Source organism: Hylaeus anthracinus, unplaced genomic scaffold, assembly GCF_026225885.1.
Source record: "Hylaeus anthracinus isolate JK02 unplaced genomic scaffold, UHH_iyHylAnth1.0_haploid 11982, whole genome shotgun sequence".
Lineage (NCBI taxonomy): Eukaryota > Metazoa > Arthropoda > Insecta > Hymenoptera > Colletidae > Hylaeus > Hylaeus anthracinus.
This window is the reverse complement of record NW_026534330.1, coordinates 14,492,149-14,519,296: the sequence shown is the minus strand read 5'-3', so window position 1 is coordinate 14,519,296 and position 27,148 is coordinate 14,492,149. Positions and strand designations below refer to the sequence as shown.

At 32.6% G+C, this 27,148-nt stretch overlaps 1 protein-coding gene across 7 annotated transcripts in view; it reads left to right on the top strand.

The window, feature by feature from the left end:
* The window catches only part of LOC128886388 (transcription factor 12), a 526,407-nt gene that overhangs the window by 68,530 nt on the left and 430,729 nt on the right, over nt 1–27,148 (top strand). The gene's annotated exons all lie outside the window — the stretch shown is intronic.

Genomic DNA, 27,148 nt, shown 5'->3' with positions numbered 1-27,148 from the left:
AATTGACACCCTGCCTATGTCCGGACTTATACGTGGACACCCTGTATACAGGGTATCCCAAAACTCGCGTAGGAGCCGGAAATGCGGGGTAGCTGAGACGATTCTGAACAACAATTTCCTTTGCAAAAATGTCGGATGGGGCTTCGTTAAGGAGATATTAAGAGAAAACCCTGACCAATCAGAGCGCGCGTATACCGTTGAAGCGGTCGCGGTAGCGAACAAAAATTAATTATATCTAGAAATGATATGTATTAGAAGAATACATTAGCTGGACCAGACTCTCTCCTTAAGGGGGTCCATCTGTGTAACATTTAATTTTGAAGGCAATTTTCAAGAATTTTTTGTAGGAAAAGTACTAGTAGAATTATGATAATTTTTTTTTAATTTGGTAGATCGACGCTTTAACAATAATTTTTGATTTTATCACAATGTTTCGATATGTGGATATTCCTAGACGGCGGTTTAACGAGACCACTTAAAAGTAGAAGAGTCATTCGGCGAGCAGGATTTGATCGCACTTGATCATCTGAAACAGCAAAGTAAAATATCACCTTCTTTATAATTACATTTTGAAGGTACCGGCTATAAGGTATTCACAAAATTTTGAAAATTGTTAATAGGGTGACGTATAAACTAAAAAATGGTATTTTAAGGTATCTTTTCCCCTATCTAATGGCTAATAGACGTCGGAAAAAAATTGTTTTAACATGAATCTCGCTGCCAGTATCATCAATTACGTTTGAAAATTGTAGAAAACAAATTTCATCTCGATTCATGTAATAGATTTTGCGCAAACCTGCTCGCCATTTCCAAAAACGTGGTTTCGAGAAAAAAGCATTTAAAGTTTCGTACGAACGTAGTACGGGCACGTTTGGAGTTTGAAAAATAATGAACTAAGCAGAATTTTATAAAATGCTTCTGTGACAGTCATTGTAATATCTCCTAGATGATAAATATGTAGAAAAAAATTTTTGATTTTTTGAAAATCTTACACTGGTGGACCTCTTTAAACTCAATGTGAGTTTTTTTAATTAAGGGGGGAAACTATATTAGGAGGTAAACACTATCTAGTGTTTTTCTGGAATACTTTTTTACAGAGAAGAATTTATTAGGGAGACCAGAAAATAATGTCGCTTCTTTTTGCATTAAATTTAAACAAATAAATTTTTTAATCAGTTATCTAATCGCTCTTTTTACCAACAACCTTTTGCTATCTAGTGTGCAAATTTTCAATGCCAGATCGATAAAAATCAATTGGTATACAACAAGCCGATAAATGATAGACAAGTATTGACATTTGCAAAAACGTCATTACTTCCTGGCGATACTTAATTTTTGTTTAACTTTGAAAACATTTTATGCATGTTTTAACACGTTCATCGCCACGTCATCCATATATGGATGACAGAGCCTTTTACTATGAAACTAAATAAGATAATTTTGAAGATAAGTTGTTAGAAACAATAAATCTGGTTAGGGTTCGTGAATTTCGATAACGTTATAAAAATGTAATACTACGATAAACATTAGATTATGTACGTCTCCATTGTCTCAAAATAAAACTTGAGTTCTATAGAAATCAGAGATGGGAGTATTCATATTCATTTGTAGTTGAATATGAATAAAATGAATAAAAATGTGGATAACTCGTTATTTATATTTTTATTCATAAATCGCGCGTTGTTCACATGTTTATTTATAATTAACTCTTCATTAAATAACGTTAATCACTACTTACATTGTTTACTATCCCACACAGATACCACACAGAATCGGTTTCACTCCAACCAAATGGGTAATTATAAAAATTATGTAATTTATGCCAATAAAACAATCATTGTTTACAACTAAAACACCTTTTGGTTGTAAGAATACCGAATAAAAATAATGATACATGTAATTTATGCAAATAAAACATATTTATGAATATAAATACCTCCATTTCTGCATAGAAATGTTCACAAATACTTATGTGATAATCAAAGTGTTAACTGTTTGAAGTTACGTGGGTTAAAAACTATTCCACTTTTGCTTAGCTTTCCTATTTTATTTAAAGTTTTTCATTCATGTGGCACTACTATGAACTAATCTTCACTATTTTGCGCAAAATTATTTTTTCAAAAATGCGACTTGAAACGGTCTTAAGGGTAAAAACCACATTAGGAGACCAAACATTATGTATTTTTGGAATATTCTTTTTGCAATGAAGAATTTACTTAATTTTTTGTTAACTGTGAGAATATTTTTGTCATATCCTAAAGTGGATTTTGTAATTTTTTTTAAAACATTTTACACAGAAATTTTTAAGTTTAAAGTCTGTTATTTTACTGCAAGAAGATATACAAAAAATGGTGAAAATTGATACACGTTTTGTAGTTATTTTTGGATCGACCCGTATATAATTTGTTATACATTTGAAATACTTCGTTCGAAGAGATCGTCCTCCTTGCGTGACGCCATAGTGTGCGTTTACAAATATACACGATAAGCGTGCTTATGCTAAGTGTACCAGATCTATAATTAAAGATAATACTGACAGGTACTAGATAAGAATTAATTTTGAAACATGTGTGAGATCATTTATGTTGCTGGTGCTACCTATATGTATACAGGGTGTTCAGGCTATTACTAGCGTTTTTCTCGTAAATGATACATATGACAACAAATTGAAAGAGGAAAAAATGATACTGTTTTTTTATGTGCAATGTAACCAGGTGGATAAGTCTTTCGTATTTATACTCTTTTCTGAGAAATAAAGGTGACCTTCAGTTTTTTTAAATGGAATGGTATATTTTTTATACAAAAATATGATAGAGTATCGAATTCTAAATAAAAAAGTATTGACCTTTATTAGCCCTAAACCTCATATGTAACGAGTCATTTCACTTTATTACTTGGAAATGTTCTGAACGTAATATCAAGATGAAGATTCAACCTTGTCACAGATTTCCGCAGGACGACGATGTAGCTATGTGAACTTGGCACCTGACTTTTCAAAAATTAATTTTTTTTTTATAGAAAACGATAGTATTTCGTTTGTATCTGATTGTACCTCCAATAGTTCCGTTTGTACCTCGACCAATTAATAATTAAAAAAAATTCAAAAAATGGTCAGCACCCGACATCGAGATTTTTGAAATCGGTTTTTCCCGATTCTTTAGAATCGTTTGTGCCCGTTTGTACCGCTTTTCGTTTCGTTTGTACCTCAATAGTTTACATTTTATAGCAATTGTTGTTCCGCGTAAGAGTGAAGTTCGTTAATTTTCAAGATATTTAAAATCTGTTTTTTCCCGATTCTTGAGAATCGTTTGTACCCGCCGGAAGCGTCTTTCTTTTCGTTTGTACCTCAATAGTTGAAAATTAACGAACTTCACTCTCACGCGGAACAACAATTGCTATAAAATGTAAACTATTGAGGTACAAACGAAAAGAAAAACGTTTCTGCGGGTACAAACGATTCTAAAGAATCGGGAAAAACCGATTTCAAAAATCTCGATGTCGGGTGCTGACCATTTTTTGAATTTTTTTTAATTATTAATTGGTCGAGGTACAAACGAAACTATTGGAGGTACAATCAGGTACAAACGAAATGCTATCGTTTTTTATAAAAAAAAAATTAATTTTTGGAAAGTCGGGTGCCAAATTCACATAGCTCAGCGATGTGTACTGGCATGGAGCTCCTGATGAAGTGCTAGGTGACAGGGATGATGTTTTTCGTTACGTGGAATTCCTAGTACACTTATTTGAATCTCTATCTTGATATTGTCTTATATAATGTATAATCTTGATAAAAACATTTTCAAGTAACAAAGTGAAATTACTCGTTACCTATTAGGTTTAGGGCTAATAAATATCAATATTTTTTCATTTAGAATTCGATACTCTACTATATTTTTGTACAAAAAATATACCATTCCATCTAAAAAACATGAAGATCACCTTCATTTCTCCGAAAGTAGTACAAATACGAAAGATCTACATACCTAGTTACATTGCATACAAAAAACAGTATAAATTTTTTCTCTTTCATTTTTGTGTCATATGTACCATTTACAAGAAAAACGCTAGTAATAGCCTGAACACCCTGTACGTAGACTCTTTTCATTTCTTTCGAATCTTTTTAACATACAATTCAGAACATCCTCTACTTGTATTTCGTTTTAAACCGATCAAAATTTAATATTTTCTAGTTATCACAAAATTCTATTTCATTAATTCTCATATTGCGCGAGTTATGGAAAATTAATTTCATTCAGAGATGAATTTTTTAAAATTGAAACAAAATGTATCTAATTGATTACGTTTATTCATTTTATGACGATTGCAATTCAGTAAGTGCACAAAGGTTGGAAAAACAATAAATTTTCACAAACCTTTCAATCAAACACATGAAACGATAACCGTACACACGTACAATGTACGTTTATAATTTTTTTATAAAATATAGAGATTATTTATTTAAATATATACAATCATTGAAAGTTACTATATTTTACTCACACAATATTTTATTAATCAAACATTAAGGATAACTTTTAAAAAAACCACAAAAGCTTTATGTATCAGAGGTAACGGAATGTTTTCAAACCAATACAAAAATTCTGTAGTAAATAGTTCTTCAACACATTAAAAATTTGTTTCATTTGTAGTAGTAATAATTTTAAAATGCCAATACGTACACATATGTGTCAGTGTTCCTGAAAAAGTTAAGGATTGAGGAACTATGTATCATTATTGATGAACATAGAAAATTGTAGAGGGTTTAGACATAGAACTTATTATGTGGATAACTATTTATTACACAACACGAAAATACACTGTTAGGTTATACAAATACATAAAAATAGAAATAATATGATATAGTAAACTGATCATAAGATCAGATACACATGACGCTCTATATAAAAAGCTGAGAGAGAATAAGAGATGTAAGCGTAGAACTTTTACACGCCCTCTATATTGGGATAAGGAAAACACTTTCAAAAATGTTGTTTACACAGGATTGAAATTTGAGAAAATTAGTTAGCCAAGTTCGATATACCAAAAATTTCGTGGACCGTTCGCACATTTACTGCTAGTCTCGCTTGAAACACCAAGTTGGATTCCATCCAAATGAGAGAGCAAAACGTGCGCCAGGAAAAGATACTAATCCATTCGCAGAACATTCCAAATCATTCTCGTTGCTGTGCTTGGAATTGTCCAGAGGATGAGGGAAGTTTACTTAGACACACCACCATGCCGAATTTTGTCAAAGCTTGCAGGACTTGAAACTGACAATGTTACAAAATAAAAATCTCGAGAATGAAATAGTAATAACTGACAAGGAAGCTATCATCCAACCAAGCTGAATGTTATAACGCATTCACTGCCAACTACGAGATGTCTCTTGATTCAAATTGATTGCAATTACTCAAGGGATAAGTTTATAGTCTTTTACGTCGCGAATTATTGCAAAACATCGTCAATTTTCTTTTTAAAACAACAAATTTAATATCACTCTTTATTATCAAAATAATAACCTACATTATATATCTGTATGATACAATTGCACTTTGCAAAGTAACTCTTTAATGGTATCAAGTTTCTTTTTCACACTAATTTAAAAGAAACATCACTCAACTGCAATACACCGATTTTTATGAAACTCGGTACACAGGTAGAGCGTTGAAAAACATCAGTCACGTATTTTTTGTTATATCGGCTGTACTAAATATAAACGTGCAATGTACATCGTACAACTTACATTGCTTTTTTATATTTAATGTGTATCTTCCATTATTCTTAAACATATCAGATACTTATGGAAATACGTGAGCTTGTTGGCTTTACCTGTTGTTTAACTAACCAGTTTTCAGCTAACAAAAACATGTTTGACAAGAAATATTTATAAGAAAGCGATGTAGCCATTTATATTTAGTGTATGTTGTTGTTGGTTAGAAACCAAACTTTTTTTGTATTTAACATATTGTTCAATTTCTGTTAATTTGTTGGAAAAATAATTAAATACTTATTTCGTTCAAAAGTTCAAGGGTAGTTTTCACCCCTTAAATGACTATTTTTTTCTCAATGGTCTATCTGTATATCAAGTTTTACCAAAATCGTCGTGTATAGTTGGATGATGTCCCTTGTGAGTGATACTGGTGAAAATGTAAATTCAGGCAATCCTTCTAACCATTTAGAATTAAACGTGGTAGATTAACACGCATAGCAACGATAGCAAATTTTTATATGCAAATATTATTATCATATTAAAAATGCCTCGTAATCAATTGTTCTTGTTAATATTTTGTCCCGAAAACTACTTCTTTTGCAATAAAGTTCGAAACGTTTCTGTCGCTAAAAGTTAGAATAGTGGGGACGGCCGATTACTACGGATCGAGTTACAATGTAAACACACGGCTCGACACTTTCGATGACAGAGGAATGGGACTTTGAAATCAACGTCGGAAAAATGACCCAGCACCGGTGCCGGAGGGTTAAACGTGATAAATTGGTTATAATAAAAAGAAATGACTATAGTACTCTAGACACTGTTAACTTTATACTTTTATGTCGATATTGAACAGTCCTGCAGGTTGAAAGAATTCATTTCTACTTAAAAGCATTGAATGAGCATCCCTTGGATCGTAATAGAGCAGCGCAAAGTCAACAAAAAATCTCGATATATCTCCAAGAATTATTTTGTATTTTTAACCGGCTTCGAAAATGAGGAGGTTACTCAATTCGACACGTATATATACAGGGTGTCCCAAAAGTCGGGGAGGAGCCGGAAATGGGGGGTAGCTGAGACAATTCTGAACAACAATTTCCTTTGCAAAAATGTCGGATGGGGCTTCGTTAAGGAGATATTAAGAGAAAACCCCGACCAATTAGAGGGCGCGTAGACCGTTCGAGCGACCGCGGTAGCGAAGGCTACGCGCTGGCGGCCGCGCTTGTACGCGAACAAGTGACTCGACGTGCATCGAAGGACATTGACGCTGAAACTATTATTGGTTTTCCCTACACAACAATACCTGAATGTTAAATTAAAAGAAACGAGCAAAAACTATTAACTCTTTGACTGCGAAGAGCGCACATATTCATCCCCGAAAATTAGATTAAAAAGAAAGTCTTAAATTCTTCAAATCGATTTAAAGAAAATATCACCTTATAAAGAATGACAAGACGAAATTTTCTTTATATTTACAATTTATTCACTCGGTTTTTAGTTTCAGAAATAAAAAGTAAAAACTAAAAAGTCCATTTTCCCAAAATTCAATTACATTTTATAAAATATAAATTGCTACAATTTGGTCGAACTTCGTCGAAATTCTTTCAAATTTCGAACAGGTACGTATTAGCATCCACCTATAGTGGGTGTAGAATGTATTCGTACATCGATCAATTTCCCAAAAAACTTTTATGTGAAATTGTAGTTTATTAACTCCATTTTTTATAATCAATGATATTCTACATATTCTCGGAAATTTTTAGAATATAGTTCAAACAACAATTACTAGTTTATATAATTTGTGAAATTTACGATAAGATACGAAAAATCGGTAAAAATATAGAAGCAATAAGTATTCGTACGGTTCTTATGACGAACAATTTACAGTAGAATTTCTAACATAAGCACATCAGTTTATTGCTTCGTAGGAATTAGAAAACATTAAATTTCCAGTAAAATTGGGATAATTTGGATTTTTGTACCTTTACTCAATTGTTCTTAACTCCGGTATTTATCCATACATTTTCTTCAACAAAAACTTGTTTTCTTCGTAAAAGTGCGATCTATACGTAGACAATAAGAAATTGGACATAATTTGACAATTTCTATTTTTCCATGGCGATGGAAGAAATATTCGTGTTCTATTATATTTTAACCGAAAAATTCAAAGTTTCTCATATATATTGGCTCGTAACACTTAAACTATTGAACCGATTGGAAAATAATGTGAAAAGCAATTGTTGGAAATTCGATTACCTTTAAAATGGCGTCTTGTGCGACCCAATCGGACGTTTCTAACTCGAGATATTAAAAAATTCAAAAATTCATATAAAAAAAACTTATCGATAGGAAAATTTTGTTTTGCGATTTTTGAGTTTAGTAAGCCAAAGTACATAAGAAAAAAATTGTGGCATTGAATGTACATTTTGGCTGAGAACTAATTATTTATAAATTAATGAAAATTTAGTTTCCTTTTTTAAATGAAGTTTTAAAAATTGAACAGTTGTACGAATACTTATCAACTTCCCGATTTTTGCTTCTGTATTTCTATCGATTTATTGTTTGTTTTTGTTAATTTCTCACTTATACAAAATACCTAATCTTTTCGTACTGTATCTATACTAGAGATTTCCATGAATATGTAGAATATCGTCGTTTATAAAAAGAAAGTTAATAAATTACAATTTCACATAATTTTTTTGAAAATTGATTGATGTACGAATACTTCCTGCACTCAGTGTATCGTCAAGTCCCTTGACGTTTGTTCATCTTCCCCTTGATACATTGGATGTTTCTTTTGTTACACTGTCCAACAAATTAAAATTTTTTGTAGGTTTTGCGATATCCATTGGCTGCCACTCCCCACCTCCACAACTACCAGTCCATCAAAAAACTAATTTTTAAATTTTACTTTTTATTTTTAAAACTAAACGTCGAACGAATAAACAGTAAATATAGAAACGTCCCGTCTTATCATTCTCTATAAGGTAGTATCTTTTTACCATTCGACTGTTTGAGTGACTCACGCCTTAGAATTTCTAGCAAAAGTCGTTCCGAAGTCAAAGATTTATACAGCGACGCGATAGAATACTCTTTTTCTTTTTATATTTATTTTGTAAACCTTCAAAAATATTCCCGAGTTGAAAAAGACTTGAATATTAGTGTTCGAATAACTAAGATTGCACTTATTATCTCTGTTGTCGTCCACACACAGAAACTTTCAATTACAAACCAGATGGCACAAGAAAGCATGATAGAAAGCTAGAACGCGTGGAACGCCCTTTAGAGAGCGAGAGTTGTAAGCAGAGATGGGCAAAATCCTATGTTTCGAATAAATCTGAAGTTTGCCGATATGTTTATCTCATTTCCTTCTTTTGAAAATGTTCAACAGAAGAAACGAAACAAACATATCGGCAAACTTCAGATTTATTCGAAGTGTAGGGTTTTGGCCATCTCTGGTTGTAAGTTGAGCGGCACTGGGGCTCCCGTGGTCTGCGCCACTGTCCTTCGGTGGGCCCCTTCTAGGGTAACACGAAGGGGGGCACTGACAGCGACAGCTGCCGCTGCTGCTGCGTTGCCCTCTTCTCGCCCCGCCGAGCAGCGCCGCTCGAGCTCAGTCTCTTTTGCCGAGCGGGCAGCCTTCTTGGTCCCGCGGGGCCTCTTGGCACCACGGCATCCCCACCATGGGGCCCCATGGTCGCGTGGCAGCCAGTCTTCTCCTCTACAAAATACACCTTCACTGTTCCGTTTACTCCCGAACGCCGCAACCGGCGATCTCACCCTTTAAGGGCCCCTAATTCCCCCCTCTTCCTTTCTCCGCCGGTTCTTGTGGACTTCTTTCTCCCGGCCCAGCGCAAACGTTGTTCCTCGTGAATTTCACTGCTGGACAAAATTTAATCAGAGCAACGATCGACCATTACAGTTCAGACGCAAGTCAACACGATTTTAGGAATATTTTACGAGCTTCTTCCACTTAATATACAGGGTGTTTGTTATAACTAGACTGCGGATCTTTATGCAAAATAAAATCTTCGCGAACGTGCCCTACCAAAATTTAGCCTAAATAGGAATTTATTTTATTCTGCAAATATTATAACATGCACTTTACTTTCGATCTTTTTTATATTCTTGCATATTGTTTGTATTTTGTAGTTTCTTGCACATTCAAATTTCCTCTAAATGCATAAAGATCCGCAGTCAGTTATAATCTTACCTCGCTTCGTCTGTAAGGAATACAAAAAAGTTTTGATCTTGTACAATTAGAATGTGTATAATCTAACTTTTGCGATAGTATTTATTATTTTTACAACCCGATCGAAATTTACGAATCCTGTCTAAACTTGTTTTCTTTAACACACGATCTTCACGATTAATTTTTTAATTCTTTAGTAAAAAAATCCCTATTACTCATACATATACAGGTGACATGACGATCAACGTGTTAAATCTAATGATTAACGTTAAATCTACCACGACTGATCAAATGACCATTTTCACACTTTTATATAGGTGTAGTTTTGATATGCAATATATAAATTATAGATATACAATTGTTTCATGTATTATTCAATGTAGGTAACGTGAAATATTTTTGCAATAAATTGAAAGAAGTGTTTTAAAAAGGAGGATCCCTAAGAGTGACGCTGTCGTACGAGTAATTTATTTCGAATAGCGTCGAATAACAAAACATGTAACAATAACGAAAAGAGGAAATGTTCAAAAATTATTCTTTATGTTACTTTTAAATAAGTTATATTCAACATATGTACATTTAAAATAAATTGATAGAGTAAACAAAATATCCTGTAAGTTTTTTCAAAGGGATCGAACTCACGACAAAACGAAAGCTCGTGTTAGGTTTCATTGACCACACCACAGTTGCTTCTGCCATTACTGGCTATATTTCTTCAGATAAACTGTAGTCCTTTTACACTGTTGTATATCTTATAAACGTTTATTCAGGGAGTTGTTTCGAGATAGTCACTTACGTTAAAAAGTATATAAGGATATTTTATCGAATTGGTTGAGTCTTTTTTTTTTTTAACATTGTCGATTAAAATACAATTGAGTTTCTCTGTAAACAAAGGATTTTTCTTTTATTATTTACGCGCATTTATTTACACTATGTACAAAGTTCTTACATGTAAACAAAGAAACGACATTTAATGTTATTAATTACAGTATTAACCGTATTGTTTATCTAAACAAATGGATGATGCGATTCCCACGTGTTTTCGGTTTCGTCGTAATTCAAATTAAAGAAACGAACTTTCTTTACAAGTATAAATGGAAACTTTTGTAAAAGTACAGTTTTTTCCTTCTCTCGTACGCGCCCATAATAAATTAATGCGTATATCTACACATCCATTCGTAATAATCGAGAAATGATCGTGGCAACAACGCTGATTGTTACCGCGCAACTCCTCTACGTTCAGTTTCAGATTTTAATGAATTATATCTCACTAACGGCACGGTCAATAATTGTTAATTTTATTTAAATGATTTATAATAACGGTTCTTATAATACATCAAATTTCCAACAAGTTCCTAAATTGCATTTCGATTTAAACTGAAAAAACTCACGGTGAAAATCTAAATCTTTCATTTAAAGTGTTAAAGTTACGAAATATTGATATCGTTTTTCATAAAACTGGGGAGGTTCATTTATATCGAGATAGGTTTATATGATTAATATTTAATCAAGAAACAATAACATGAAGTTTTATTGAAATCCTCTATTACACAAATTCACGGAACATCCACCTTAAGGAGGGAATTTGGTCCAGCTAATGTATTTTTCTAATGCATATAATTTCCAGATATAATTAATTTTTGTTATTGAAACTTTTTTTTTTTACATATAAAGGGACGTTCAAAGAAAAAAATTTGACAGTGTAGATTTAATTTTAATGTATACATATACATATAGATATAGTAGTCGCAAGGAAAGGATTCGGTCAAAACGGTGGGACGCATAGCTCATTGAATTTTTATCCGATTCACTTGATTCAACGCTTAAATTGAAGGTAATTAAGTTTATATGCGTATGAATCTCGACTCTTAATGAAATATTATTATAGCATAAAGTTATTGCAAAATAACGGTCGATATATATCGTTCATTTTTATGTTTTTCGCCGCCATTTTTGCAATTAACAATTTTTTTTTACAAATTGAGGTTCATATGCATTTTACGTACCTATTAAAGAAAAAAATTTTTTGATTTTATCTATCTATCTTTTTTTTTTCCAGGGCTCCACGTATCTCACCGTTTTCACCGAATCCTTTCCTTGCGACTACTATTGTATATCTACACAGGGTGTCCCAAATGTCGGGGAGGAGCCGGAAATGGGGGGTAGCTGAGACGATTCTGAACAACAATTTCCTTTGCAAAAATGTCGGATGGGGCTTCGTTAAGGAGATATTAAGAGAAACCCCCGACCAATCAGAGCGCGCATAGACCGTTGGAGCGGCCGCGGTAGCGAAGGCTACGCGCGCTCTGATTGGTCGGGGGTTTCTCTTAATATCTCCTTAACGAAGCCCCATCCGACATTTTTGCAAAGGAAATTGTTGTTCAGAATCGTCTGAGCTAGCCCCCATTTCCGGTTCCTCCCCGACTTTTGGGAAACCCTGTATATGTATACATTCAAATTAAATCTATACTGTCAAATTTTCTTCTTTGAACGTTCCTTTATATGTAAAAAAAAGTTTCAATAGCAAAAATTTATTATATCTGGAAATTATATGCATTAGAAAAATACATTAGCTGGACCAGACTGCCCCCTTAAGGCTGTTAAACATTTTATTCTTTCGATCATCCGTCTAGATTGTAAAAATTGGTCATTGTGCGAGACCGAGGACGAGCAAGATCCGGTGATCTTTTCACCCGGGGAATTTTTATGCGCCTGCTACTTTTCTGTTCCAGAAAGTAACGGTTCTGGAATGTTTGCTTCTCTCCTTTACACGCCAGCCTCTCTGGCCGGCGAGCGTGCCGCTCAGAGGGTATACAGTTCCGCACTTATCAGATCCGAGCATTTCAATGATGTTCAGGTACCTTGACATCCCACAATGAGGCAGAATCCCCTCACTCCCCACTCCCCACGCTAAAACTGCCCAAAACTAAAAAGAAACTGAAATCTTTTCAGTTTTGCAAGAAACTTTATGTAAAGTTACTGATGAAAAGTTAAGACGGGAGGAAAAAGAAAAGAAATTAGACTCAAATTTTGTTCTTACGTGGAATATAACACACGGAACAGTACCGTTCTTAATCTGTTGAAATAATTAAGCATATACACAGGGGTGGGCCAAGTAAGTGTAACAGGCTATAACTTCGTTATTAGTATATTTAAAGAAAAATACCAAAGGGAAAAAGATGAGTGGTTCAAAGTATATATATAATCATTTATTTACTACTTTAACATAATACTTTTTTATGCAGAATGACGAAAATATTCAATTCTATTTAAAAATATGTATATAAGACCATGTTTTTTTACCAGTGCATGTGCAATCGATAATTGCATTATTTTTTTAAATAGAATTGCATATTTTCTTTGCATAGATTATAATACTTTCGTCATTCTGCGTAAAACAGTATTATGTTAAGGTAGTAAATAAATGATTAGTATACGAGATATTTTAAATAATTGTCTGTAATGAAAAATATGCTCAAACGCTTCTGCATTACTTTCTATACTATACTATACACACTTCACACATACTTCAGAACTGATAGCTTGTTACACTTACTTGGTTCACCCTGTATAACTAAATAATTTGTCTCATATACATGAATTGTCTATTAACAGTTAATAAATTTTATTCGAAAATTGAAAATCATATTGTAAGAATAGCTATAAGATAAAATAAATTTCCAACAAAAATGGAAATTCAGAAAAAAACCGTGTAAAAAGATAACAATATGTACATGCAAAAAATATGTGATTGATTTTGCATTCCTAAAACCTGTACAAAAAGAATGAAAAATAAGGATTGAGAAAAACATACTTGCACACATATGTAACTACTTAAAAATTCATAAAAAAAGGAATCAATTTTTCTGATGTTGCTGTAGATCTTTGAAAATGTTATGTCAAGTATACCTAATATTTACTTGATCACTTTAAACAATCTATATATACTAAAGTAGTAAGGGGATGAAAGTCATAAAACTGTGAACATTTTAAAAACTAATAAAGCTTTAACCAAAGAATCCTATAGTAACTGATGAAATAAACTTAATAAAATACAATGACACTGTACTGAAAATTTTAGAAAATAAAATTCAATCGCCATTGTATTCTACTTTATTCTCTTTATATAAATTATAATTTCACTGTACATCTGAATAAAATAATTTTTGGAAAAAAGAAATACTTTATATCTACCTATTATACCTACTTAATTGTAAAATATCCGTACAGTAATTTTATAGTGGGTCTTTTAACACGTTCCATGCCACCGTCTATCGGTTATAGCGCATGTTAAACTTGACCGTAAATGGTACACCCATATTTATTTAATGCGTTGGAAACCTATAATTTATGACAAATATAATTCTGTAAAATATATTTCCACCAAAAGAATAAGGTATTATTAAAAATGTAGTAGAATAGAACAAAACAAACTAATTATTTGTAGATTGATGATGTAATGAAATATTTACAGATTAAAATAAATTCCTATTCCAGGTTCAATTTTTGTAGGTACGTTTGCAGAGATTTTATTTTGCATAAAGATCCGCAGTCTGGTCATATCCCACTACAAAAAAACGTTTATAAACATATCATAACTTTGTAATAGTATAAGTAGAACATCGTAATCGTATGTATGGAAACGAAATACTTTTTGGAAGAGTTCAAATTCTAATGGTTCGCTGTCGACACTGTTCTTATTAGTTTCATAACTCCTTAGACGAATGGTTGACGCAGAGTGATTGTCAGTTATTGTTTACATGACTCGACCTCTATACGACTGCAATGGGAGCTATTACGTAGGTTACATCAGATGTTTGAAAGTTCTTTTATTCTTCGAACTCTTTCAAATGTTCATAGCGCGAATAAATAAAAGGCGTACAGAGGTCATGTAACCAATAGAGATGCACGAAGAATAACCGATAGTCGTTTGCTTCTGTGTCAATGACTCGTCGAAGGAGTTATAAAACCGATAAAAACAGTTTTCCTAACGAATTAACGATTTGTCATAAAACACATTAAACTAATGCAAGCATACTTACTTTCGATACAAGTGGTAATTAACACTTTATTTACCAGGAGCCTATTTATAGCCTTTTTAATTCCAGTATTCAGCTATTCGAATTTATTTACTGTGTTGATGATTATCTACTTATAATGTTCAGTTTTTGGAAACAGACTTGGCTTTCAATGTACCTAGAAATAGTATGAAGGAATTATTGTCAGCCTAGATGGACATATGCTACTGTAGACAATTCTTTTTTTAATTAGACTGTTTCTAAATAGCCCGGTAGATAAAGTGTTAAATATACTTGGGTTGCATTGCTCAAATACTGAATAATGTATTAATATATGTATAATATATTGTATATAATTAATATTCATTGACTAAATATACTCAAATGTTGTCGATCAACTTGTTTGGTTTTGGTTTCGTTTGGTTTGGATTTGGTTATTAATTAACACCATATATTATTCAGTATTTGAGCAGTGCAACGCAAGTATATTTTATTTGCACTTGTATTGAAAGTAAATATAGACAAGGTATCAAAAGTATACACTTGAATTTTTGAGATTTCAATATCCTAAGGTACATGTTCCATGGTTTTATTTATTGTAGGATTTTAACAAAATTCACTTAATTGTTATTTGATCAAATATTTATTATACGAGCCTATTTCAATTTAAATTGTCCATACCAGTTTAATGGAAAATGATACAAAAATTTTGTAATTTTAACACAGCTTCTTGTGGAACATACAGTTCACTGTAAGTATTTTTAATTTAAATCAAATGGGAATCTAAGAAGTTGCTGAAAGTTTGATATGTTGTTAAAATTGAAATTATATACCGTTAAAAAAAAAGTAACACGTATTGACCACATCGTTACCGAGATACAATTCTTTGAAACTGCACGTGGAGGAAAACCTAAACCTGTTATTTTGATATGGAATTTAATAAAATTGTGATTTTAATAAGTGTTTGCATATTTTTAATATGGTATAAAAACCTACTTTTAACTGTAGTAACGTTAATACTAAAATGCAAATGGTGTCCAGGGGTTTTTTGGCACGTTGAATATCGTAGTGTTATTGGTTTTTGCGAGAAACTATTTTAAGATACTGAATCCTCAAAAACTCAAATATTCGTATAATTTTGATACGCAATGTACAGTGGGTGTAGAAAGTATTCGTACACCGATCAATTTCCAAAAAAACTATGCAAAATTGTAATTTATTAACTTATTTTTTAGAAACAATGACATTCTACATATTCTCGGAGATCTCTAGAATAGATAGATTACCAAAAAAAAATAGCTATTTATGTAAGTTGCGAAATTAACAAGAAAAAAGCAATTAATCGATAGAAATATTGAAGCAATAAGTATTCCCACAATTGTTTAATTTTTAAAACTTCATTAAAAAAAATGTACAAGTATATAATACTTCCTTCGTGGGATTTCCTTTTGATTTTATAATTATTGCAACTCTTCTAAACGTTAAATTAACTAAATTATTAATTATTCGAAGTGGGATCTTCTTTAATTTCTTTATTAGAGACATTTTTAAAAGTACTTTCCTGGAAATTTGATGTTTTTTAATTCGTACGGAGCAATAAACTAATGTGTTTACGTTATCTCTACTGTAAATGGTTCGTTATAAGAATCATACAAATACTTATTGCTTCTATACTTTTACCTACTTTTCGCATTTTTTTGTTAATTTCACAAATTATATTAACTAGTAAATGTTGTGTGGACTATATCTATCTTAGAGTCTTCCGAGAATATGTAAAATATCATTGATTATGAAAAAAGAAGTTAAGAAACTACAATTTCACACAAAAGTTTTTTGGGAAATTGATCGGTGTACGAATACATTCTACACCCACTGTACTTATATTTGAGTAGGGTAAAATGGATATTATCGTAATTTAAACGCTGGAAAAACAACATTTGATGCGCACCAAGTAAATAACAAGCGTGTGCCATCATTTTGTCCGTGCATTGTATCACATTTTACTCGAACGTGCTCACCCCTCGGAACGGTTGCTTCGCGATGAAGCGAAGAAGCAGGAAGTCGCGTGGCGAGTTGGACTTGTTGGTTCGAGTTCCGTGGGACTTGCGGGGAGTCGATGCACGGAGTAAGTCCTGCGGTTTCGGGCCCGACGAACCCCACCAGTGTCAGACAAGGTGGGACATTATATCTGGAAGCGTAGTGTACACGCTCTTCCAATTATTCCCAGTCGGATGGCTCCACTGTGCCCTTGCCGAAACAAGCTTTGGGAAAGACCCTGGCGATGGTTCCATGCCTCCGTCTAACGAGTGGAAAATCATTCTCACGATAAAATACGAAACGAACAAAATTTTCAACATAATAACAGAATCAAATGAAAGATAAAAGATTAAATAATTCATAAGCAGTTAATAAAAAATGACCAACTTTTTATGAATTATTTACCTAATAAAGGTGTTAATAAAATTATAGTTGAAGAATCAAATGAGAGATAAAAGATTGAGAGAAAAAGATTCATAAGAAGTTATTAAAAGATAATCAACTTTTTATGAATTTAACTAATTATTTTATAAGTAACTGGATTAGTTGAATAATTCGTAAGAAGTTGGTTATCTTTTAATAACTTCTTATGAATTATTTATTCTTGTATCTTTCATTTGATTCTGTTATTTTGTCAACAATTTTGTTCGTTTCGTATTTTATCGTGAGAATGCTTTTCCACCCGTTAAACGAAGACATGAAGTCGTAACTAATAACTTTATTAGTTAAATACATAAATTACATTAACCCTTACTTCGTAAACATTTTTATGGTTACCTCAATCCGTAAAACAAGATCATTCATTTTCGATACGTTTCGCACTTATGTCAGTCTTTTTAAAAATCTGAAAAGATTCATATTTACTCCTTTAAACCTTCCGAATTGAGATTAGAATGAAAGATTTTAAGAATATTTTTAAATACCATGGGAGAGGGGGCTTTCTAATTTGTTTATAAAGAGTAATAATTAATATAATTAGTAGTATAAGGATTGATAAAATTTTATGTATATAATGATTTGTTGGAAGCTTTTGGTGCATCATCTATTATTCGAATAATGCTCTACACAGCTCGAATTTGAATCCCTTCTGGGACTATTTTAAGAAAGCTTATAGATTATTATTAGTTATATATATATTATAGATTATTCCAATATATGTTATATATATATATATATATATAACATATATTGGAATAATCTATAAGCTTTCGTTGGGTCATCTTACATGTAACTTTCTCAGACCTGAATTCTCATCTTGAGATAAATAAAATATTTCCTACATATTTCAAGTTATTTGAGATTTAACAAATACATTTGAGTTGAGAAATACAAATATATTCACGATTTTTGATAATCACGATGACATTTGTTGATTTACTTCTAGTGCAAAAGTTCATTCAAATGTTAATCCACAGATGATAGATTAAAGTATTACAAAATTTGTTGTGTTTCAATCAAAATTTGATATTCCTTATCGAGGCAATATTATGTAGATGTTTAGTTGTTTACATAAACAAATATTTTATTACGTCCTTGTGGATTGGTGTCTCGATTAGGGATTGCCTCGCATACAATGAAAATCATTAAATTATGATGTAGCCGAGGTGAACGAAATTTCAAGGTATAATTAATTATTACCTTTATAATTAGTTATTACCTTAATAATTACCTTTCCATTTTACTGAATTCTTTCGTTATCTCCAAGAAATTTTTTAACCTAACGGTCCTCCTTTATGATCATCAATTAACATATACTATATTTGACAAGCAAGAAGAAAATTTTATCAAAAATATAATTGTAAAGATGCATTAAACGTTTTCTTCTATTCTGTGAAATATTTTATTTATCAATTCAAATTTGAAATTTCATTCGAAGAGTAGCGGATAATTATTCCTGTATTTTTCATTCATCATTCAAAATTTGTATCTAGATAAGATCTACAGTCAGAATAAGAAGTATTCGTACAACAACCAATTTAATAAAAAATTAATAAGAAAAGAAATACATAAGAGGTTAACATTAAAAATAATGAACGTAATTTACGCAAATTCTACTCTAAAAATATGTAGGAATGTTGGTTAATTATTTCTTCTCCTAAAATTTATTAATAAAATAAATATATGAAGTTTTATTTTGTATTGATCCTGTACGAATACTTATTACATTGACTGTATACCCATCTTCGAAGGGTAACTTTTGTAAGCTTTTTATTTTAGAGCCCAGTACAAAATCTCATATATATATATAAAAAAATATATATATAATAATACAACAAATAAGATACAAGAACGTTTTGTTTTGTTCGTCCTTGTAAAAAATGGATAAACCGTGTTCTTTTTCAAAATACATATCTAACGAAAGTGTACTTTCTTTATCTGAATTACGCGCGCTCTGTGAGGAGGATTGAAAATTAGAAACAAAGGAACAGAGAGATAGAGAACACGTGCAGAAGTAAAATAATAAGATATAATTAACCAGTTTAATTTGTGTACAGGAGAGAATATAAAATATAAAATATAATAGAGAGAATAGACTTACAGTCAGTGTAATAAGTATTCGTACAGGGAACCAATACAAAATAAAACTTGGTAAAAATTGGTTGTTGTACGAATACTTCTCACACTGACTGTATATTGTCGTTCCTCTATTTTCCAGGTAAAATTATGTTGTAAATATTGTAAATAGTGTACATAATGTATAATATTAATAATCAAATAAATATTCTATTTTCTAGAATAACATATATTTGTCTATTTTCTTATATCAACTGACGATATAACATCATTATACATATATAAATCAAAAGAACAACTTAAAAATATAATTAGCACGTGGCCGACGACCGTTTTCCCACACGATTCGTGGCTCACTGCCTCCTTTTTGCTAATTGCGTCATACGTATCGCGCGAAAAAACAAAAGGAAACAGATGCTTACGCTTTATAAAGTACCGAAAGCTACTTTATAGACAAGAAAACAAGGTTGAAGTTTCAGTCGTGCACCGATGAAGGAGTGATCGGTGAGAGTTCGGTTGAGCACCAGTGGCTACCTGAGTTTTTTTTTTCACATTTTTTTCGTCTTCCTGGTCCTCTATTCTTCCTCCCTCTCCAGAGGTGTGCGTAACCCCCTCTACCGTTGGGGTCGAGGGCCCCAAGGGTGGCAAACCTTCTCCTCCCCCTTCCAATCTCTATTCTCTGCCGGCCACGAACTTCTTTTTCTCCCCTTCCCTTCCGTTTCCCCCTCCTTACGTTCTCGTTCTTACCTGCTAGAGCCTGATACACCCTTTTGGGTCGCGTGGCACCGTGCACCGGCACGGTACGCACGCGAATTCTTCCATAGAAATGGCCCGTTGGAGTGCGTGGGCTCGGCATGGTGGCAGTCCACGTATCGGGTGATCCGTAAATACGAGGGAAAAAGAATTGTCATCGGAAGAAACGATATCCTGTAAAACTGCGCTATACAGTAGCTCACGAAAGTATTCGAACGCCTCCAATCTACATTGATGGACATAATTATACGACACCCCATTTATTTAAAAAAAAAAATATGTATAAGCTTATATACGTAGCGTAAATGATGATGGGATGAAAGAGTACTATTCGCGAACTCCATCACAAGGTTATTAAACACAAAGCGTCGAAGCATTTCCAAGAATTGTAATGTTTGGTTTCTTTTGTAGGATAAAATTATAAGACATTAACGTTAGTCGACTACAGACAGTCGTTGAATCTAAATATATTCGTATGTTTCGTACTGTGAATTCTCTATTATAGTGATTTTGTTAGTATAAAATATAAAAACATAAAAACTAAAATCATGCCACGTGGTAAAGTTCTAACTGAAGAGGAAAAAAAAGAAATCTTTCAAAGAAGAGCCAAAGGAGAGAATTTAAAACAAATGTCACTACAAATGAAAAGAAGTAGGTGTGTAATTCGTAATTTTTTAAATAATCCAAAAAATTACGGAAAACAGAAGAGATCTGAAAGACAATCATCCCTTACTTTAAGAGATAAAAGGCAGTCTTAAGGTGTGCATCAAATTCAGCTCTTACACCTAGATAAATTTTAGTAGAATGTGGGTTAAAAGTATCTGCAAAGACTGTAAAAAGAGTTATACAAAAGACACAGCATCTGAAACGGAAAAAATTTGCTGTTAAACCACCTTCGTCGATAGTACACAAGCTCTTAATCATCTACAGTGGAAGAAAAAATTGCGGAAAGTGCTTTTTACTGATGAAAAGAAAATGAATTTAGATGGACCTAATCGTTGGAAATATTATTTTTACGATTTACGAAAAGAAGCACGAATTTTAAGTCGCCGTGAATGTGGTGGAGGATCTGTGATGTTATGGGCAGGCATCGGATATAATGGCAAGACCGAAATTAAGTTCATTGATGGCAGAATGAAAGCTATTGGTTATTTAAAACTAGTACAAGAGCAGATTCAGAATCATGCTGAAAGAGTGGCTGGTGAAAATTTCATATTCCAGCAAGACAATGCAGCTGTTCATACAGCTAAAGTTGTAAAAAATTATTTCAATGCTCAAAATATACCAATTTTAGATTGGCACGGTCTCCGGATCTCAATATTATAGAAAATGTGTGGGGTCAATTGAGTAGAAGAGTATACGAAGGTGGCAAACAATGTAATAGTCTTAATGATTTGAAAGTAGCATCTTCTGAAAGGTTGGGAAGACTTAGATCAAAAGAATATAAAACTTTTATTTAAAAGTCTACCGAAACGAATGATCGAAGTTGTTCAAAATAAAGGAGGCTCTACACATTATTAGTACTTCAAAATGTGTATAAATTTTCAGAACTTTTGTACATTCTCTTTTTCTTTTAAGCAGTGTCTTATAATTATGTCCAATCGAAATTGTATTATTTTTGAATAAATTAGAAATGTTTGATCATTTTTCACGATCACAAGGCATTGAGTATAAACATACCATTTTCGGACGTCACAAAAGTATTCGAACGCGTAGACAAGAAGCGTATTTCTGGTGATTGAAATGTAAACATTACACTGTAGTCGATTCCGAGACATCGTGTAGTTCATACAGATTTCATAGAGCATAATCTTTTATAATTATTCTAATCATGAGCACGAAAAAGTCAGAAACCAGTAAATGTGAACGTGAATTAATATTGAGCTTGCATAATGAAAATAAATCTTATCTTGAAATTGCCGAATTATTAAATCGAAGTAAATCTACAGTACATTATAATAATAAAAAAGTCGAAATCTGAAGGAAATGTTACAAATGTTACAAACAAGAAGCGTACAGGACGTCCAAAGAAGTTAACGCCTAGAGTGGAGAAAATTAAGAAAAATCCAAGTACATCTGTACCAAAACTTGCAGCGATTGTTGCAAATAGTTTTGGAAAAGATGTATATCCCGAATTATGTCGTAGGGTTCTGCGGAGTAATGATTTCCATGGAAGAATACCACGAAAAAAGCCATATATATATTTCTGAAACTAAAAGGATAGCAAAATTGTTCATCATTTCTTTTATCTTTCACATCCCCGTTATTCTCTTCGTGTGTCAATAATTTTGCGAATCACCGTAGACATTACGAATTGGTATCCTTTTCTATTTCGTAGCCACGAGCAGAACATTCCTTTTATCCTGCTGTTGGGTACTTTCGGCATTTCTTTGCACGGACCATCTGTTAAAATTTATCCATGGGCATAAAAAAAGAGACGGCAGTTATCCGTCGAGGAAGATAATCGAATTAAGCCTTTCCAGAGCGCGCAGGTGTTCCATTATTTCTTTCGCCGTTTTACAAGCCTCGTCCTTTGTCGCGTCTCGTGCTACAATCTTTCACTTTCTTCTGGATTTTTCTTGACATTCGTTTACCTTCGGCTCGATTTAATCGCGCTCTCGGCAGGTGGCGATGCGCCGTGTTAGAAATTCAATCGAGAGGCCAGCTAACTGGCATGAATTATTTTTTTCCTTTGACACATTGTTGACAGTATACTAAAAAATGAATCAGGCCTCGAGTGTCACACATTTTCAAAAAACTGTGTAGCTATTCGAAGCAATGTAACTGTTTTGTTACTATTAGGTGTACAAATAAGTTCGGTGTCTTTACATGTATTCAGCTGTAATTACATTTCAATATGTTGTGTATAATTAATATTCATTGACTAAATATACTCAAATGTTATCGATCAACTTGTTTGGTCGACAATGTTCGTTTGAGTATATTTAGTCATTGAATATTAATTAACACCATATATTATTCAGTATTTGAGCAATGCAACGCCAGTATATTTTATTTGCACTTGTATTGAAAGTAAATATATACCGGGTACCAAAAGTATACAAACACTAGAATTTTTGAGATTTCAATATCTTAAGGTACATGTTCCATGGTTTTATGTTTTTGCAGGATTTTAACAAAATTCATGTGATTGTTACTTGATCAAATATTTATTTCAATTTAAATACAGTATATATGTATATATGTATTAATGGGGATTTCTGTATTGTTAATATTGAACATTATCTTTGAATTAAACAATGACTGGATTTGGTTTAATTGCTATTTTAATTATATTTGAAATGCTTTTCACCGCGACAAGGTACCAGTCTAAGAAAAGGTTTTTTTGTGTTTTTTTAAAATATTTTTTGTTTTTCCAACAATGTATGTATTTCGTCAATCAAGTACTATAGATTCCATTTTAGCAATATATATATTTATTTGTTAATAATAATTTGTTATTAACTATAAAATGTTATTAACAAATGCAATGAACTTAATTCAAAACATTTTTTTTACAACAGCTTTTTTTTAATCCTGGGTATTCCCGTTAACTGTTTACATGAAAATACATATAGTATAATATTATTGATATCTTTTCAATAGGCAAAAATAGGCAAACGGGGTTTGTTTCTTCATTTTAAAGATACTTAAAGGACAAAATTTATCCTAGTCTCGATCACACATAATCAGGCAAACATATTAAATTGCGCATCGGAAATTTACTTTTTTCATTAAAAATCGAGCTAATACACTTGATCAATTAGTAAACTTGAAAATAAGTATTATATATATTTCAAAAAATAGTAAAAATTTTGTGATCGATACAGTGTATACAGAGCTATATAAGGAAATTTTTTGATAATTTTGCATGCAGCTCTAGCTGTGTACAAGGAGTTTGAACAGACACAAAAATATTATGAAATTCAACGGATGAGCGTTAACGACAATACTTAAATATAAATATCAACTTATATTTAATAACTTTTAACTCATATAGGATCTTTATTTTATTAGAAATCGACAAGGAAAAACAATTGTGTTGCTCTGAAAAGTAGAGGTTTTATTTTTACAATATTACCCTGATATTTACATTATTTACAATATTTACAACTTACCTGGAAAATAGAGAAACTACAATTAAAGTTTTTATATCGTCTAAAGTCAATTCCTCTCCTTTCCTTACTTTTAACGAAATTTATTTGTCCTTAACTGCACCTTACTAAAACACGTGTCTTTCTATCTCTAACCTCGTTCAGTCGCGCACCGCAGAGCGTGGCAAAATTGAAGTTTTGGAAAATATATTTTCCTTCCACTCATTTTATTTGTGTTTCATAAACTTTAGGGTATTGTTAAAGACATAAAATAATTGATTTCATTCATTTCAACGAAGATTGAAAATCGATTTTTGTCCTGATGTCGCCCACTGTGCGACAGTGGAACTCGGTCGGTGATTCTATTGCATGACAACGCACGACCACATACGGCGAAAAACACTGGAAGCCATTTCTTTTTTGAATGGTCCAGATATGGTCCCCTCATATTACCGTCTTTTTCGGTCGCTATAACACCATTTAGTTGAATCTCAATTCAAATCTTTCGAAGAAGTCGAAAAAAGAATTAAGTTTATTGAATTGAGTTTATTGAATCAAAACCACCATCTTTTTATAGAAACGGAATCCACCAACTACCCGAAAAGTGGAAGAAGTGTGTAGAAAGTAATGAAGTCAGCATGGAGAGATGAAACCCTTCTTTTTTTTACGCACACACACTGAAGTGTAAATCCGATCGCGCATGCGCCAACTCGTGGCGCGTTTTGGATGGTGCTGATGTCAGTTATTCAAGTACAGTTTTCGTCATTGCGAAGAGTGTGGATAACATTTTTTTGTGGCCCTTGCATACGGCCAAACTAGGCAAAAGTTTCTGAAACTTCGTTTCCTGCGCTTCATCTTGATGAAACAGTATTATAATCGACGAAGAAACAAAATTGAGTCCTTGATTCAAAAACGAGAAACTTCAAGCTTTAAATTGCATTTTGTAAATATTTGTTGGGACCATTTTTCGCAGAGATACAGCCATTTGGAAATGACCAACATCTTCGGGAAATTATAGTGTTCCTTTAAATTTGACGAGGAGTGCATAATAAAAAATAAAAAAAGTCAATTAAGCAAAATGGATGAATTGTAACGTTTTTTTCTATAATAGACAAGCATCTACTGAAATTGTAAAAGTTATTGAATGAAGCTTTACGATATCAAAGTTATTTTATTACAAAAAGGTGCACAAAAATGGACTTTTATACTTTTAATTTAAACACTCCTAAAAAATTCAATTCTTAACTTTGTGTTGGTTAAATAGTTATTTATTAATAATGATTAATAAAGATGGAGTACAATAATAATAATACATAAGTCATCCTCTCTTAACATATCTGAGAAAAACGTACTAACTAAAACTAACTAGCCCGCCGTATTCTCAGGGATGCCAACTACCTAGTTATATAATTCCTACAAAAGCCTTCCTCGGAATGATTTTTCCTGTGAAGTCATTCCGCGTTGCTCAAAACATGGAACTTTCAGTAGTTCACCTCGATGTTCATTGTACACTTTCGGACCTAGAGCCTTCGTTAGTAGATCTGCGATGTCTTTTGCTGTGTTTATATATTGCAATTTAATCGTCTTGTCCATTACTTTCTCTCTAACGAAGTGATATTTTATTGAAATATGTTTCGTCCTTGATTTGTCTATGTAGCTTTCAGCATGTGCAATAGCTGCCTGACTATCGCTCCACAAAGTAATGGGTTAATTCGTATCCTGTAAGTTTAAAGATATTAATAATTGCTTAATCCATGTTACCTCTCTTGCGCATTCGGCCATTGCCACATATTCGGCTTCCATGGTGCTTAATGTTATCACCGTCTGTTTGGTACTTCTCCATACTACGAGTGTTCCTCCTAAGGTGATAATATATCCATTTGTACTTCTTCTGGTTTTTGAATCGCTCGTCCAGTCTGCATCAGAGTATGCTACTAGCGGCTCGTTTGAACGCGAATAAGTTATTACTCTGTCCTCGGTGCCCCTTAAGTATCTAAGGATTCTTTTGGCTGCGTTCCAGTGTAGTTCATTAAAATCGGAACAATGTTGCGCTAGTTTTCCTATGGCAAAGGAAATGTCTGGCCTTGTTCTCTGTGATATGTATAATAGTCCTCCGATTAACTCTCTGAATGGTAGTTCTTTCCTGGGTTGTCCCTCGCCCACCTCATTCAAGTAATCGGGTCTTACTTCCATCGGTGTAACTGCTTCTTTAGCATCCTGGAGTCCAAAACGCTTCAGTAATAGATTAATATATTCACCTTGGGATAGAGCCATTCGTCAATTTTTCAGTCGGTTAAATTTGACTCCCAACAGATTTGAAACTGGTCCTAAATGCTTTGTTTCGAAACGTGATTCTAGGATTTCTTTAACATGTTTGCTCATTTCTGTGTTTTTTGCAGCCACCAGGATGTCATCCACGTAGACAGCTAGTATCGCTAATGCCCAATCATTTCTTAATTTGTATACGCATGGATCCACTTCATTTCTTTTGAATCCAGCGTCCTTTAGTTACTTGTCCAGGTGCTCATTCCAACATCTGCCGCTTTATCAACTTCTTGAGCTTGCAGTATAGTTTTTCACTATTCTTTCTTTCGAAACCCTTGGGTTGTTTCATATATATCTTTTCCTTGAGATCACTGTGCAGGTATGCACTCTTTATGTCATATTGTTCTAGTTGCCACCTATTCCTTACTGCAAGCGCCGTTAGCAATCTTATTGTATCAAATCCTGACACTTGTGTAAAGTCTTGTGTTCTTGTGTAAAGCCTTTCTCTACTAAGCGTGCTTTAAATCTATTAACTCCAATTGACGATTCGGTTTCCTTTTTCTTG